Source organism: Agelaius phoeniceus, chromosome 4 (genome assembly GCF_051311805.1).
Source record: "Agelaius phoeniceus isolate bAgePho1 chromosome 4, bAgePho1.hap1, whole genome shotgun sequence".
Classification (NCBI taxonomy): domain Eukaryota; kingdom Metazoa; phylum Chordata; class Aves; order Passeriformes; family Icteridae; genus Agelaius; species Agelaius phoeniceus.
Window position 1 is genome coordinate 16805156 of NC_135268.1, and position 13358 is coordinate 16818513.

The window sequence follows — 13358 nt, forward strand, 5'->3', positions numbered from 1 at the left end:
TGTGTTGACTGATTGTTTGTTTAGACAGCTAATAATTGAATTTGCTCTTACTAAAATTGATGCATGTTTAGAAGTAAGTGTTTATGATGCCAGTCTTGTGTGTCCCAGTTTTATACTGTGATGTATAAAATGAATGAATGATAAAAGAATCCAAATTACAAAATTGTAATTTGGGAAAAATTAAAATAAAAGCTGTGAGTACAAAACAACTCACTTTTTATTCATGGCTTTTTTAAAAATATTTTTTGAAGAGCTGACTTTTAGAACCGTAGGTATATGGAACTGTACTAGCAAGAGACCAAGTCACATGGCATTTTGCAGTTGTGTGCTGCTGCATTTTTGAAGGACTAGGCTGAAATTAAGAAGGTGGATATACGTTTTTTGAGTATGGGTGACCTCTCACAATTTAAAATATCAATTCCCAACTACTTGTCTTTTGTGTTACCTGTAATATTTTCCTTCTGTGGGGCTGCCTCAAACTGTGCAAGTGTTGGAAAAACTCTGAAGTCTGTGTGTGTATGTGAGTGATATTTTCTCTTGTTGCTTGGCATGAGCTCCTGGTTTCCCTGCTGTCTCCAGCTTTCAGTTCAAGAGGTTTCTGTGAATACCCAAAGGCTCAGTTCAGCTGCCACTTGGAGATACTTTTTGGCTTCAAGTATGAATTTAGGCTCCAGTGCATCTGACTAAAATGCTGGCTCCTAGTAAATCAACAGAGACATATTTTCAATTTCTAGTAGCTGTTTGCAGCTCTTTGAAGAAATCTGAGCTCAAGAAGCTGAGTTAGTTTTGTTTCATGTAATACTCCTAATTTTGGTTTTGGTCTTAGTTCATGATCCTTGGAAAGTTCTGCTTACATGTAATTACCCCATTTCACTTTTTGTTCCCTTCAGGTCTTTTTGCAAATGTTGGAGCAGCATTGCAGTAAACATTATTCTTACAAAGTTCCCAGAAAAGACTTTTCAAAAATATTAAAGATCAGCTAGAATGGAACCATAGTACTAACTGATTTTTTTCTAATTACTGATTTTTTTTTTTTAGAATAACATAGTAAAGACACTGATTGCTATTAAATTACAAATATATCCACACATGTAAGCATTTGTTATGGTAATTCTACTTTGAAATCATGGTTATGTAGGGAATACATGTGCATGACACAAAGCAAATCAGAAATATGTTTACTGAGTGCTTTGTTATTACAAACTTTTCCAGTTATGAAATTGATAGGATAGACCTTGTGGTTTTGGATAGTAGGCCAGGGTCACTGGTAAGTAGACAGAGTTGTTTACCAGTATTTTCACAGTGGTGTGGGTCTACATGACCTTGAACTGAGCTGCTCCAGATATGGAGCACTGGCAAGCATGTGGTCACTTACAAAGCAAGCTTGCTGTTGAAAAACTGGCAAAGCATTAAGTACATATGTGTTTGTATGTGTGTGTGTGTATATATATATATATATATATATATAGTTGTTTCTTTGAAGTCAAAACCATTCTATAAAATGTAAAAACAATTGACTTGTTTCTGAGAACATAATGGAAATGGTTTTGGGAAACCATCAGTTTGTATTGGTGCCTAACTTATGGATTTGGCTATGGGTGGAGAACCTATGTCCTTCCTGTATCTTCAGGATGAATCTAAATCACATCTGCATTTTTTTAAGGGTGTCTAATGATAAGCTGTATGTGGACAGGCTTAGATGGAGTTATAGACCTTTGTGACCAAAACTTTATGGAGATTATTTGGAAGGCTCTGACCTCAGCAAGGCTGAAGTTTTTCTTGTGTTCCTTGTCTCACCAGGTGTAGCACGTGGATAGGTTTTGATGCTAGGGACCAAGCCAGGACAGCGTTTTCTCTTTTCAGACTATGCCCTGTGGGCAGTGCCTGTGTGTGATAGTGTCAAACAGGCTGATTTAAAAGGGCTGAAAGATGTGCTGTGCTGATTACTCTCCTGCCCCCACCACATTTTTTTTTCCCCTTAAGACTCAGGAATAGTGTTGAGAAGTTAAAGTAAAGTAAGTTGTGGAACAAAATGTTTGCAGGAAAATACTGGGTATAATTTTAGAATGATACTGAGATCAGCTTATTCAGGTGAAATGGAACATCTTGTGATATACAAGGTGAAGAAATGCCAAATATGTCTTGATGAGCAGGAATGCACTTAGATTAAGGACCTGGGGGTGTTTCCACTGGTAAAGGGATTTACAAAAACTGCCAGCCAACCACAAAGTAATTCCTTTTTAACTCCACCAAAGTCCATATTCCTATAAATATACAGACAAAGCAATACATGGAATGATATGCTATATATTTACATTATTTTATTGACTTAGTGTAATAATGTCTCAGGTCTAATTAAAACCCAGTTTTTGAAAAAACTAATTGTTACAGAAAAGTGTTTTTATATAGCTAGATTAGTAATAACTAAGGATAGATGAATTCAATTTACATAAATTTCAGCCAAGAGAATATTTAGGCTCATACCACAGAGGATTGCTCTGAGCTGGGTAGTTAATATCATTATCTCCTCCCCTCGTTTAAGCAGTTTGGTTTACAATAACTGTGGAACATAGGAAGTGATTTCAGATTTTCCTCTTAATGGGGTTTTAATATAATCTGGTAGTGTTTTACTCATACCAAGCAGTTGGTTATCCCAAGGTTGCATGCACATGCTAAGATAGAAAGCACTGTGTTAGCTGCTTCCACTTGGAGGAGAGGATACTTTTGCACCTAAAGGCTGAAGAGATTGCCTGGAATGTGAAGTGTAGGTCTACTGGAATTGTTAATGTTGTATGCATTGCCATGCTTCCTAAGCATTTCTATTCTGCTTCTAAGAGAAGAAGACAAATACTTGCAAATATACAAATCACAGAGCAATAGGCAGGAGACTGCAAAACATGCTGTGCTGCTGCTTGTTCCATGGTGTTTGCCTGAGTGGTTCAGCTCCTTTGACTTTGTCCACCTGTCCCTGAGGCTGCTCCTGCCCTGGAGGCATGCTTGGCTGAGAGCTGCACTCAGTTTGCAGTGACAGTGTAATGCCTTGTGTGTGGGACATGGACTTGCAGAACTCTGTGTCCTCACAAAATGCTCTGCACTGCTAGACTGGACCAGTCTTGTCTAATCCTTCATTCTCTCATGAGTCTCCTTTCTGCTTGAGACTGTGGGCTGGGAATCCCATAAGAATATCCAGCCTGTGGTGTGAGTCAGTGTAGGCTGGTTCTTTGGTACCTTGGTGTTATGAACAGTGGGTGTGAAAGGAGCAGCTATCAGCTTCACCTTCATCAAAGAACTGAAACTGAGATCTGAAGGTCTATGGGGACAGGAAGTCAAGAGGAAAATAGGGGATTCTGGGGACTCTGCTCTAGTGACCACTGGGCTCCTGAGAAAACAGCAAAGCATTGTTTAAGGCTTCCTCCAGTGCTGCTATGGATTAGCTGTTCTTTCTCTGTTGAAACATAATAGATGAAATGAGACACTTGTAAGGTGCCCATCATTCCATTAATCTCCTTTGTCCAAACTAAGGATGTGTGGGTTTTTTCTGTTTTCTGACCATCTCTCAGAGGGGACAGAGCTGGTTCCTGCAGTTCAAAAAGCTCAACTAATTTTTGGAGCCGCCCCATGGCTCACCAAATATAGCCTAGTATTTTTATTTAAATTGTCTTCCAAATGCAAGCTAAAGCTAGCAGAAAATAAAGTTAGCTTCTCACATATACCCAAAGCTTAGTTGGTTAATGAAAATGTATGGAATTCTTATCTAGTCTGCTTTAGCAGGCATAATGATTTACACAGCCTGACAGCACTAGTGCTGCAAGTAAATGCATTAGTCATAGTGTCCATTTTTCTTGCAAATTTGTGACACAGATTTAATTATGGGAATGACCAGCAACTTACAAATCTAATTTTGGTAGGCTGAGCCAACTTTTTTATTTTAATAACAATGGATTTTTTAGCAATGATTTCATTACCATTTAAAGAAATCCAACAATATGGAAATAACCAATTGGCTGAACTTATTTACTTTATTTTATCTTAATGGATGTTGAATGGTTTAGGTTTATTTGGGGCTTTTTTATTATCATTTTTTTAATCTTAGTTATTTCTAGGGTAAATATCCTTATCTGCCTTAAGTATTTCTAGTATAAACACTGTAAATATTTTTCTAAAATCAGGCACATGTTTGTATACCCCTTTGTTCCATCTTAATTGTGTCTTTGCAGTATGAAAAGGGGCAGAGCAGTCATCTGGGATTCCCTTTTTACTCTGCTAGCTGTTTACAAAGAAATTTTGCCAGGAAGTCTGTTCAGAACAGGTGCTGAATTCTAGATTCAGTCTTGTTTAATTTCAAAGTGGAGCTGCTTTATGGAGAGCCACTGCACTCTCAGAAGTGTCCCTCTTGCTCTGTGAGCAGGACAGAGGTGCTGCACGTCTGTGCTCCGAGCTTGATCAGGGTAGTTCTCCAAGTCCTGAGCAAGTTCTCCCTCTTAATCAGCCACTAGGGAAGGCACCTTATCCTTGAAGGATTGTTTCTTGCATGAGTGGAAGGGGATGGCACACCTCTGCAGCAGTGAGTGTTTGGGCCAGATAGTATGGACCAGGCAGGAAAAGTTTATAATTTAAATAATCTTGGGAGCCACTTGTGTTGCCTTACTGTAACTTATTTCATGATTGGTGCTCAGATTTGTTGTTATTTAACATCTTCATTTTGATTTCTGCTAGATGGAGCTGAATTCTCAATGAAAGCTTGGGCATCATTGGCTGTTTCCAGGTTTTTTGCCAAGTAACTTCTCAAAGTGTGTAAGACTTCACTCTCACTGTGTACTCAAGTTCCAGTGTACAGCATGCTCAGTTGAATACCTAAATTTGAGTTAGTTCCTTTTGGTACAAGGAAGGCAGAATAACAAAGCTTCCTGTGAAAGACAGCCTTCAGCACAGGCTTGAAGACATACATGATTATTTTCAGGGATTGCTGGGCATGTGCACCCATCCCAGTATTCCTTTATTGATCATCTCTCTCCCTCCCAAAGCCAAACTGACAGAGTGGGTGTCAGATACAATGAGATGTAGAATTTTTTACTAAATAAAACAATAGTAAAAAAATCTGCCTGTCTATGACTAATGCTGAACTCCTTTAAAAAAATGATAAAAAAAGAAAAAGTATAAAGGTGCAGTATTCCAAAAGAAGTAAATGGGATCTTGCTCCCAAGGGATTGAGAGAAATTGGGTAGAAGGATAAGTGGAAATGTGAGTATTAACACCCACTGTGTGGTCTCACTGATGACACAGTTGGTCTGAAAAGAGATTTAAGTCAGTAGGGATTTGCAGAGCCAGCCAGCACAGAGAACCAGTTAACAAATAACACTGCTGGTGGTTATCTTTGATGTGTTATAGAGAAGGAGGGTAGGTAACAGTAGCCAAGAGGAAAGAAAATGTGCTGGCAAGGTCTCAAAAAAGACTGTCCTCTAGAAGGCCAATGATTAGTCCCTGTATTTTTTTTTTACAGCTGTCAAGAGGAAAATGCCTTGAAATCTACCTAATAACAAAAAATGAAACCATTAGCTGTCAAATGTGTAGAAATTATGTGGGCTGTAGCTTGTCTCAGGGCTTTCTCAGTTTTCCCATTAGCTTTTGCTACTGATCATTTAATTCATCTTGCTTGGTCTTATGGGACTCAAGCAGTCAGTTCTGCCAAAAAAAGTTTGTTTAAAGATAGCAATAAGTAGGCCATTAAATACATCTCTTTGTATTATCTTTGAGGCCAAAAAATAAGCAAGTGCTACCTTTCTAAAGATAAATATTCTGCTTTTCCCATTTCCTCATATGACAGCAGACAGGTAGAACTTTTTTTTTCTTGCACCTACTTTTTTTTGGTCAGCAACCTCATCTAGTGCACTCACTAGGCACGGTACTCAATAATGGCTTTTGAGAGAGCAGGTTGAATCCTGCCTCCATCATCCCTGTTTCCATGGATTAGCAGGCTTTTAGGAAAAGAGAGAGCTGAGGATATATGTGCCAGTAGCATTTCTTGAGTTAGTAAAACAAACAGCAAAACTAGATGTTGCTGGAGAAAATTCAGTGACAGAACTCAGGGTGTTTGTTGCACTTTGGAAAGATGGTGTGAGAGTTGAAGCAGCTTCACTCTTCCAGTCCAATTGTCAATTCAGGACTGCAAGGTAGAAGGGAGAGAAGGTCCTATAGTCAAGACTGGACACTCAAAGTATCTTAAACTTTGTGATCTGGCATCTTTCTTCTGATCACATAGCGTGGGGAAACTCAAAATGAAATGTCTCTGTGACTGTGGTGCAGTCATCACCACAGTCATCATTGTTAATGGAGAATGAGCACTGGAAATTTGCAAGAAGCTTGATTCCATTTTAAGTGGAAGCTGATGAATTAGAGAATCAAGAGTGCCTCTCTTTGGTAACTATTATTTGGAGAACATCTAGAGAAGAAAATATATGTGTTTATTTATATAATCAGGTGATTGCTTGGATTAGTATGTAAATAAAATCTACTGATACAGTTTTAGAATCAGTTTGTCTAAGATTACTTATGTCATAATATGCAATTTGTTGTTGTCTCCTCTGGTATGAAAATATTGCATTTTTGTCAAAAGAATATGTTTATTTTGGGCTATTTTTTTCCTGATTTTTCTTACTATGGTTATTGGCCAGAACTTGAAAGAAAAAAAAAAAACAAAAACAACAAACAGCCAAAACCCACAAATAAAAACAATTGTCCCAGGGTTGAAATTGTGTACAGATCATCACGTTGAAAGGTCATGGGTTTAGTTTGTAATGTTTTCATGTCTTCTGTATTAGAATGGTTTCCTGTCTTTTCACTCCAAAATAAAGAAAGTGAAACTAACAGAAATATCACCTGTTCTGTTATAAAGTAAGATCAGGGTGTCTGACTTCTAATTAAGTTACTGAACTTTGTATCGTGGAATTGTGTCACATCACTTGAAATTAGTTTTAAAAAATGTTTGCATTGAAAAGCTGCTTTATTTGCTTCTGACAACTACTTGGAGAAATATATGTGTGCTTTTTTAAAAAAAAGTGAAAATGTACACTGCAAAACTTTGAACAGTTTATTTGTAAAGCAAGAGATTTAAAATTCTTGCAAGAATTTAGTTGTGTCTGTGGGAACCAAATGTTTGAATTTATTGGTCCTTTATGTTAGGAAGGTTGGTGCATCAAGTAGTAATTGAGAAGGGAGGCACTGTGAAAGACAATTTGGTTTTTATTTTGCCCTCTCTAGTATCTTTTAATACTAGAAGAAGCATTCCTCTGCATTCCTCTAGGGCTGTGGTTGTACACAAATATGTAGTCATTTGGCCTGATTTAAGGGTAAATGTTCCCTGCAGACAGATTTGGAAGTGCACAAAATATGTAATTTTCTCCCTCACTTTTAAAAAATTCATCAAAAGGAAATGAAAATGTTTTTAGAATCTGCTGTTAATGTTCTCCCCCAAAGTTTTAGCTTCTAATTGAAATGGAGCAATATTCTTTCCTCTGTGCTGCAACTGTTAGTCACCTGCATAAGGAAAGTGTGTGTGGGGTGAGAGGGAGTGGAGAGGAATCATCCTTTCCTTGGAATAGGGTTATTTCAGCCCCTGTTTTGTGCTTGATTAGGACTTGGAACTGGTGCTGCTGCAAGGAGCTGTTTCACCCAGCAGTGTGTGTGTGCTGTAAAACAGGAGCTGCTGTGCTGAGCCGTCACCTACACCAATCCATCAGGGGGCACAGAGCTCTTTCTCCTTCCCTGGCCCCAAAGGTGGATTCAGCAGCTAGCAGGAGTTGACTTCTAGCCTGTAGTACCAACAGCAGTACCAGTGCTGCATGGTTCTATACAAACCCCCTTTTACCTTTAGTTAACTCTTTGTGGGAGGAACACACCCAAACCATGTTAATTTATTACGTTATTGGTCCAGAGCAGGTTAAATCTCTGCCTGGGTTTTGTTGCTGTGGTTCTTCTCTATCTGGCTGAACAGTGCCTGTTCCAAACTCGGCAGTCCTCAGTCTCTAGGGGTGAAAACAAGACGGATGTCATTATTACTCCAAGCTGAGGGGCTGGAAATCATTCCCCTTGCTGTCAGGGTGACAAATACTGTCTTAGTGGAGGTGCCAGAGGTTAGGTCAAAAGCTCTCCCTAAGTCTTTATCTCAACTAGCAAGCAAGGCACGGTAATAAAACTGGAGCTTCCTTTGGAAATTGTGTTTATTCTTTATTGTGGGCTTTTTAAAAGTCAGTTTTGGGAAGCCATCATGACCTTCAGTATGTGCCAGGAGTACTTAATGAATTCTTTTTTCTTTAACAGCTGTACTTGTGTTGTTGTGGAGAGGTTCCCTTCATTATTATTTTGCCTTATCTTCTTTGTAGGTATCAAAACAATCTTCAGCTTTCATCCTTAATGGCATATACTTGAAAAGACCATTGATTGTGGAGGAGGGAGGGAACTGTTTTAGTTTCGATCTGACATTATTTGGCTTCTTTTAACACTGTTCTGTCAGTGGCATAAAGTTTTCATTTTAATTTCTTGTAAAAAAAACGAGCACATAAATGCCCAACAAAAAAAAGAGCACTTCAAAATACCAGCCCAGCAACATCCAAACCATCTTGGAGGTAATGAGGCTCAAGCTTGCTTATACAGTTTATCACCTTTTTGGCATGGCACATGAGCAAATGCACTTCCCAGCATCTTGTTTCCTCCACCTTCATTCCAATTCTCCACCCAATTCTCCTCCAGATTACTTTTCTACAATGATAAGTAAATTGTTGCATTTCTTGTTTCTACTTCCTAAAAAGAGATTGTATGAGAAAATTCTTTTTCTGAGGTATTTTCTGATGGTACCTTCTTGGTTGCTCCAGTGTAACTTGTTGCAGGGATGTTTATGTGCTGTCCTCTCCCTGAGAGCTGGTGGAAGATCAGACTAGATGAACATCTGACTTTATTTATGACAAACTCAGTATTCTCTACAAAGGGTGAAACGATTGCCAACTTGTCATTTTTTACTTTCCAAGAAAAAGAATTATTTATACTTGTATTTAAATTAAGTGACCATGTCAGATAGAAAATTTTGCCCATTGATATATGAAGATAGGTTTTTCATATTATCTTCTGTCTTTCAACCAGTGTATTGAAAGCTCAGCATGGGACACTTTCCTTGGATATATTTATTGGTATTGAGTGTTTAACTTGGCTGAGACTGTGCATGACTGGGAGCAGCTTTTTGCCTCACATAAACCTGCTGGATGAAAGCTGCCCATGGTTTCACCCCCTCTGCCTACTCTTTCCACATGCCCTTGTACTGTGGTAGCTGCAGGTGCCAGCACTGATGCCCACCTGAATGGAAAAGTCATTCTGGCTTCTTCCCCCTGGTGCATTTGAGGCAAGCTCTGATTGACTGAAAATGCTCACCTTGCTATAAGCCTCGTTGCTTAATTGTGGTCTGCTTTCTTAACCACATTTTTACTACTATATGGAAAGCAAATGTTAACTATTTGAAGGAGAACTATATTACATAGAATTAGATAACATGAATAATGGGAAAGGGTTTTTGAAAAACTCAAACCTTTTAATAAAATGAAATGTCAAATATATGAGCATGTCTTTCAAGTAGTGATCAAAAAATGTGTGAAAAGTTTCATATCCTTTTAAAAGTCGAATGATTATCCAATATCATAAATTTTTTTGTTGGATGGACAGTACAAAGATGAAAGAAAATTTTATAGATAACATTGCACTTCACAGCTGACTGAAGCAGGTGTTAGAAATGCAGATTAAGTATACTGACTAAAGACTATATAAATTTGAAGTGAAAATGCCACTGGTCTACTTGCAGCTCTCTGCACATGTGAAGTTTCAGGTAGTTAAATTATTAATTTTATTGTGTGAGAGAGTGCAGCAGTTTGGGAGAAGGTCCTTGTGCATTTATGATTTAACTTTTCCCTTGTAATCTTTTTAATGTTAAGTGATGAGCAGCTGACAGAATTTGCTTCCATGTTGAGTTTTGCTTGGAAAGAGAATACGTAATGCAGGTAGATAAACCCACACTGTAGGTTTATTTGCCAGTTAGGTGTTTTACAGGGACATGCAGTGCAAATAGACAGTTGTGGGTAAATGCAATTTCTGTAAAGGAAGGAGCCAGCATGTTAGCAATTTTGCTGTACAAATCTGCAGACACTGGGAAATCTGAATCTGGTCCTTCCACACAAAGTGGCACAAGGTGTTAATTAGCAGCTCAGTCTTTTTAGGACTTCACAGACTTTGTGTAGACATTATTCTTCATGATGTACAGGGTGGTGGGAAGCATGGGAGGAGGGCATTGGGAGAGGAGTGAGGGTGTTTCCTTCCAACAGCTCAGTAACTTGCTAATAAACTGTACTAGACTGTGAATTTAATTTTGTCATGACTTATCAGGTGCCTGGAGCTAGTAATCAGTCTGTAAGAGGCCTAATTCTTGGACAAATTAATATTGGAAGTGGATTGGAAGGCAGAGCCTCTTAAAGTGAGGAGCAATACTGAGGCCCCTGCTCAGCACACGGGCTGCCAGGGTTGTCCTCACTCTGAGCTCCTGCTAGAAAAGTCTGGTGGGACCCCACAATAGCCCAGCATCTGACTACCCTGGATTTGCTGCTTCTGAAAGTATGCTGTTATGCAAGAACTGCCTCTTTGATTTTGGTTTTTTGTTTGTTGTGTTTTGGTGTTGTTTTTTGGTTTTTTTTTTTTACATAGACAGTCCTGTTTTGTCCATCAGCTCACAGGGCATGGTATTTGTATTGGCAGCAGTTCTGCTCTGACTGGAGGAACTAGTCCATGGTCTGTAAATATTCTGTATATGGTTGTGAAAGTTTGGTTGTAATAAGTGAAGCAGATATTCAAGAGTCTGTCCAGGGCATCCTGGGAAGGAGAAAGCATGCAGCTGGAAACCAGTCTTTGGAAATTTGAAAAGGCTATAAATGAATCTTAAGATTTTTACATGCATGTACTTTATTTTTTCTGTAAGAACAAATAAATCCCAGAGGTTGTATTGTTTTCCATAAGCACCTAGACATAGCTCAATTCCTTTCTTGTTTCTGATAACTGGTGCTTAGAGACACATGCTTTTGTTCCTTCAGTGGTGATCACTGGATCTTTCTCTGTGCTACAGAATGGAGCTCCTACAGTGGGTACAGAATTATATGAAGTTATATTCAGTCCCCAGAAAGGCCACTTGGTGCATTTGTAACACAGATAATGCACTGCAATGAAGCCTTTAGCAAAATAAGTGTCAATTTTACTGTAGCCTTAACTCTTGTTTAGCATTTTGGTAAGGTTTTTGTGGTCATTGACTTTGAGAAACAGCTTCTATCCATCTTCCTGACTTTGAAGGCCAATTAACACACAGTAAAAGACTACAGATTCATTTTATAGACTGTGTAGTGTCCCCAACAAAGAACTGGTACATGAACTCATGTATAAAATATATTTATTACTATTGCTTTCCATATTTTTAGTAGGTAGTTAAAATACAAGCTAAGAGCATCACTGTAACACAAACAGCTTGCAAAATAATAAAATCTCGATGAAGCCTAATATTTATAGGGTACTGCCTTACTGCCTAGTTTAGTCACTCAGTTAATAGAAGTATGGTTTTGCTGCATGCTTTTTCTTTTTCCTCTTCTCCCCTCCCTTCCCAGTTACAGTGTGGGCTTCCCAGCAAAGCTGGCCCATTTGCAATTTTGGCTTGCAGTTTCAGAATCCAGTCAGTGTGTATATGAATTCAAGTCAGAGAACTAAAATAGAATCTCATCATTATTATAATTTCAGTTTGCTTACCCTGAAGCAGACTTAGTGGAGGGCTGTTCCTCCCCATGTACATGAAAGTCTGTCAAATTGGGATCTGTCACTCCAAAGACATTTGGAAAAATACATTATGAGAGTCTTACTACGTCAAGCTGTGGCATAATTATTGCACCATAAATGCTTACAAAGCATTTTGCTGCATCCTTTTTTATTTTTCAATCAGATTTCTCTTAACTCTTGGGATTAAAATTGTTATGCTAATTCAGACAACAGCACAGTCCAGTGCCAGCTGAACTTGTATTGAGACCATCCCAAGCCAGTGTTATCAAATAATACTCAGAAAACTATAAAGTCTGTAATATATGGTAGGAAGTATAATTTGTTTTATTTGCTGTTGGTATTATTTTGTAAGCTGTCAGAAACCCTCCACAGCCTCTTCCAAATAATTACTGTGCTTTCCTGTAGGAGCAGTAAAGGACCATGGCTGAGAGAAGAGAAAACCACTACGATCTTATCAATAAAGCTGTTCAAACACTCTAGAATAATGAGATATACATTAGGACTTGTAGGTGTATCTTTTTCTGCAGGGGTGCTTGCTGTCCCTAGGCTGTCCAGTTAATGTTTTGGTCATGTACTTGGGCCATGGATTTCCTAAAACCCTGTCAGAGTAAAAAGTTTTTTTCTCTTTGGAGAACTAGCGAGGGAATGATCCATCAGACATCAGAGCTTGGTCAAACACTGAAACGTCCAAGCAGATTAAAAAGAGGTTTGTGACAAAGCAGGATTTTGGGACAGGAGAGCCCTGGAGAGCAGGAGGTCTAAATTAAGATGATCCACTGGATAAGCAAGAGAGGATGGGCAGATCTCTGGGGATTGTGCTGGCTTCCATGCAGAAGGAAGAACAGCAAGTTCTGGCTCAGCCTGAACCAAGGATGTCCTGAGGCAGCCCTGACCTGGGGGCTCCTGTTTCAGCAGCAGGGTGCCACCCCTCAACTGTCCTGCAGATTTATTCCCTCTGCACCATTGCCATACATCCTCTGCCTACCTGTTGTTCCTCACTCCTGGGGTTTCTTCTTCTTTTTTCATCAAAAACACAGAGGGCTTTGTCCAAATAATAATTTGAGAGGCAGCACTAGCATAACTTGTTTATGCTGAGATGGGAATGTAGCTCTTCAGGGTGTTAATATCAAGTAAAAGCTGCTGTGGTGAAAAACTTTTTAATTACTTTTTCCATACTGATTCTGTTTACAAATATCCCAACAGAAAAAATAATTGGTTTATGGCATTACATGATGAAGTTCAGTTTTCATGGGCAATCAGGCAATAATCTTGTAGAGGATTTGGATGCTGTTCTCTAGGTTTTACAGGGACTATCTTAAATCATGGTGAAAAGCTAATCAGCTGGACTAAGATGTTGAGGCATTCCTTGTGTGGTTAAGATACTTTTTGATCACCTATGTTTTCATATTACTTCAATGCAAATATAGCAAATTAAGGAATTATTTTGAAGTGTTCACCTGCACTAGCTTCACTGATCTTTGTAGGGGAACATTTGTCCTTCTGCCACTCAGGAA

The 13358-nt window shown here is 38.6% G+C and overlaps 1 protein-coding gene across 1 annotated transcript in view; it reads left to right on the top strand.

Annotated features, from left to right (window-relative positions):
- SLC10A7 (solute carrier family 10 member 7) overlaps positions 1 to 13358 on the top strand; it is a 140079-nt gene that overhangs the window by 47680 nt on the left and 79041 nt on the right. The window lies entirely within an intron of this gene.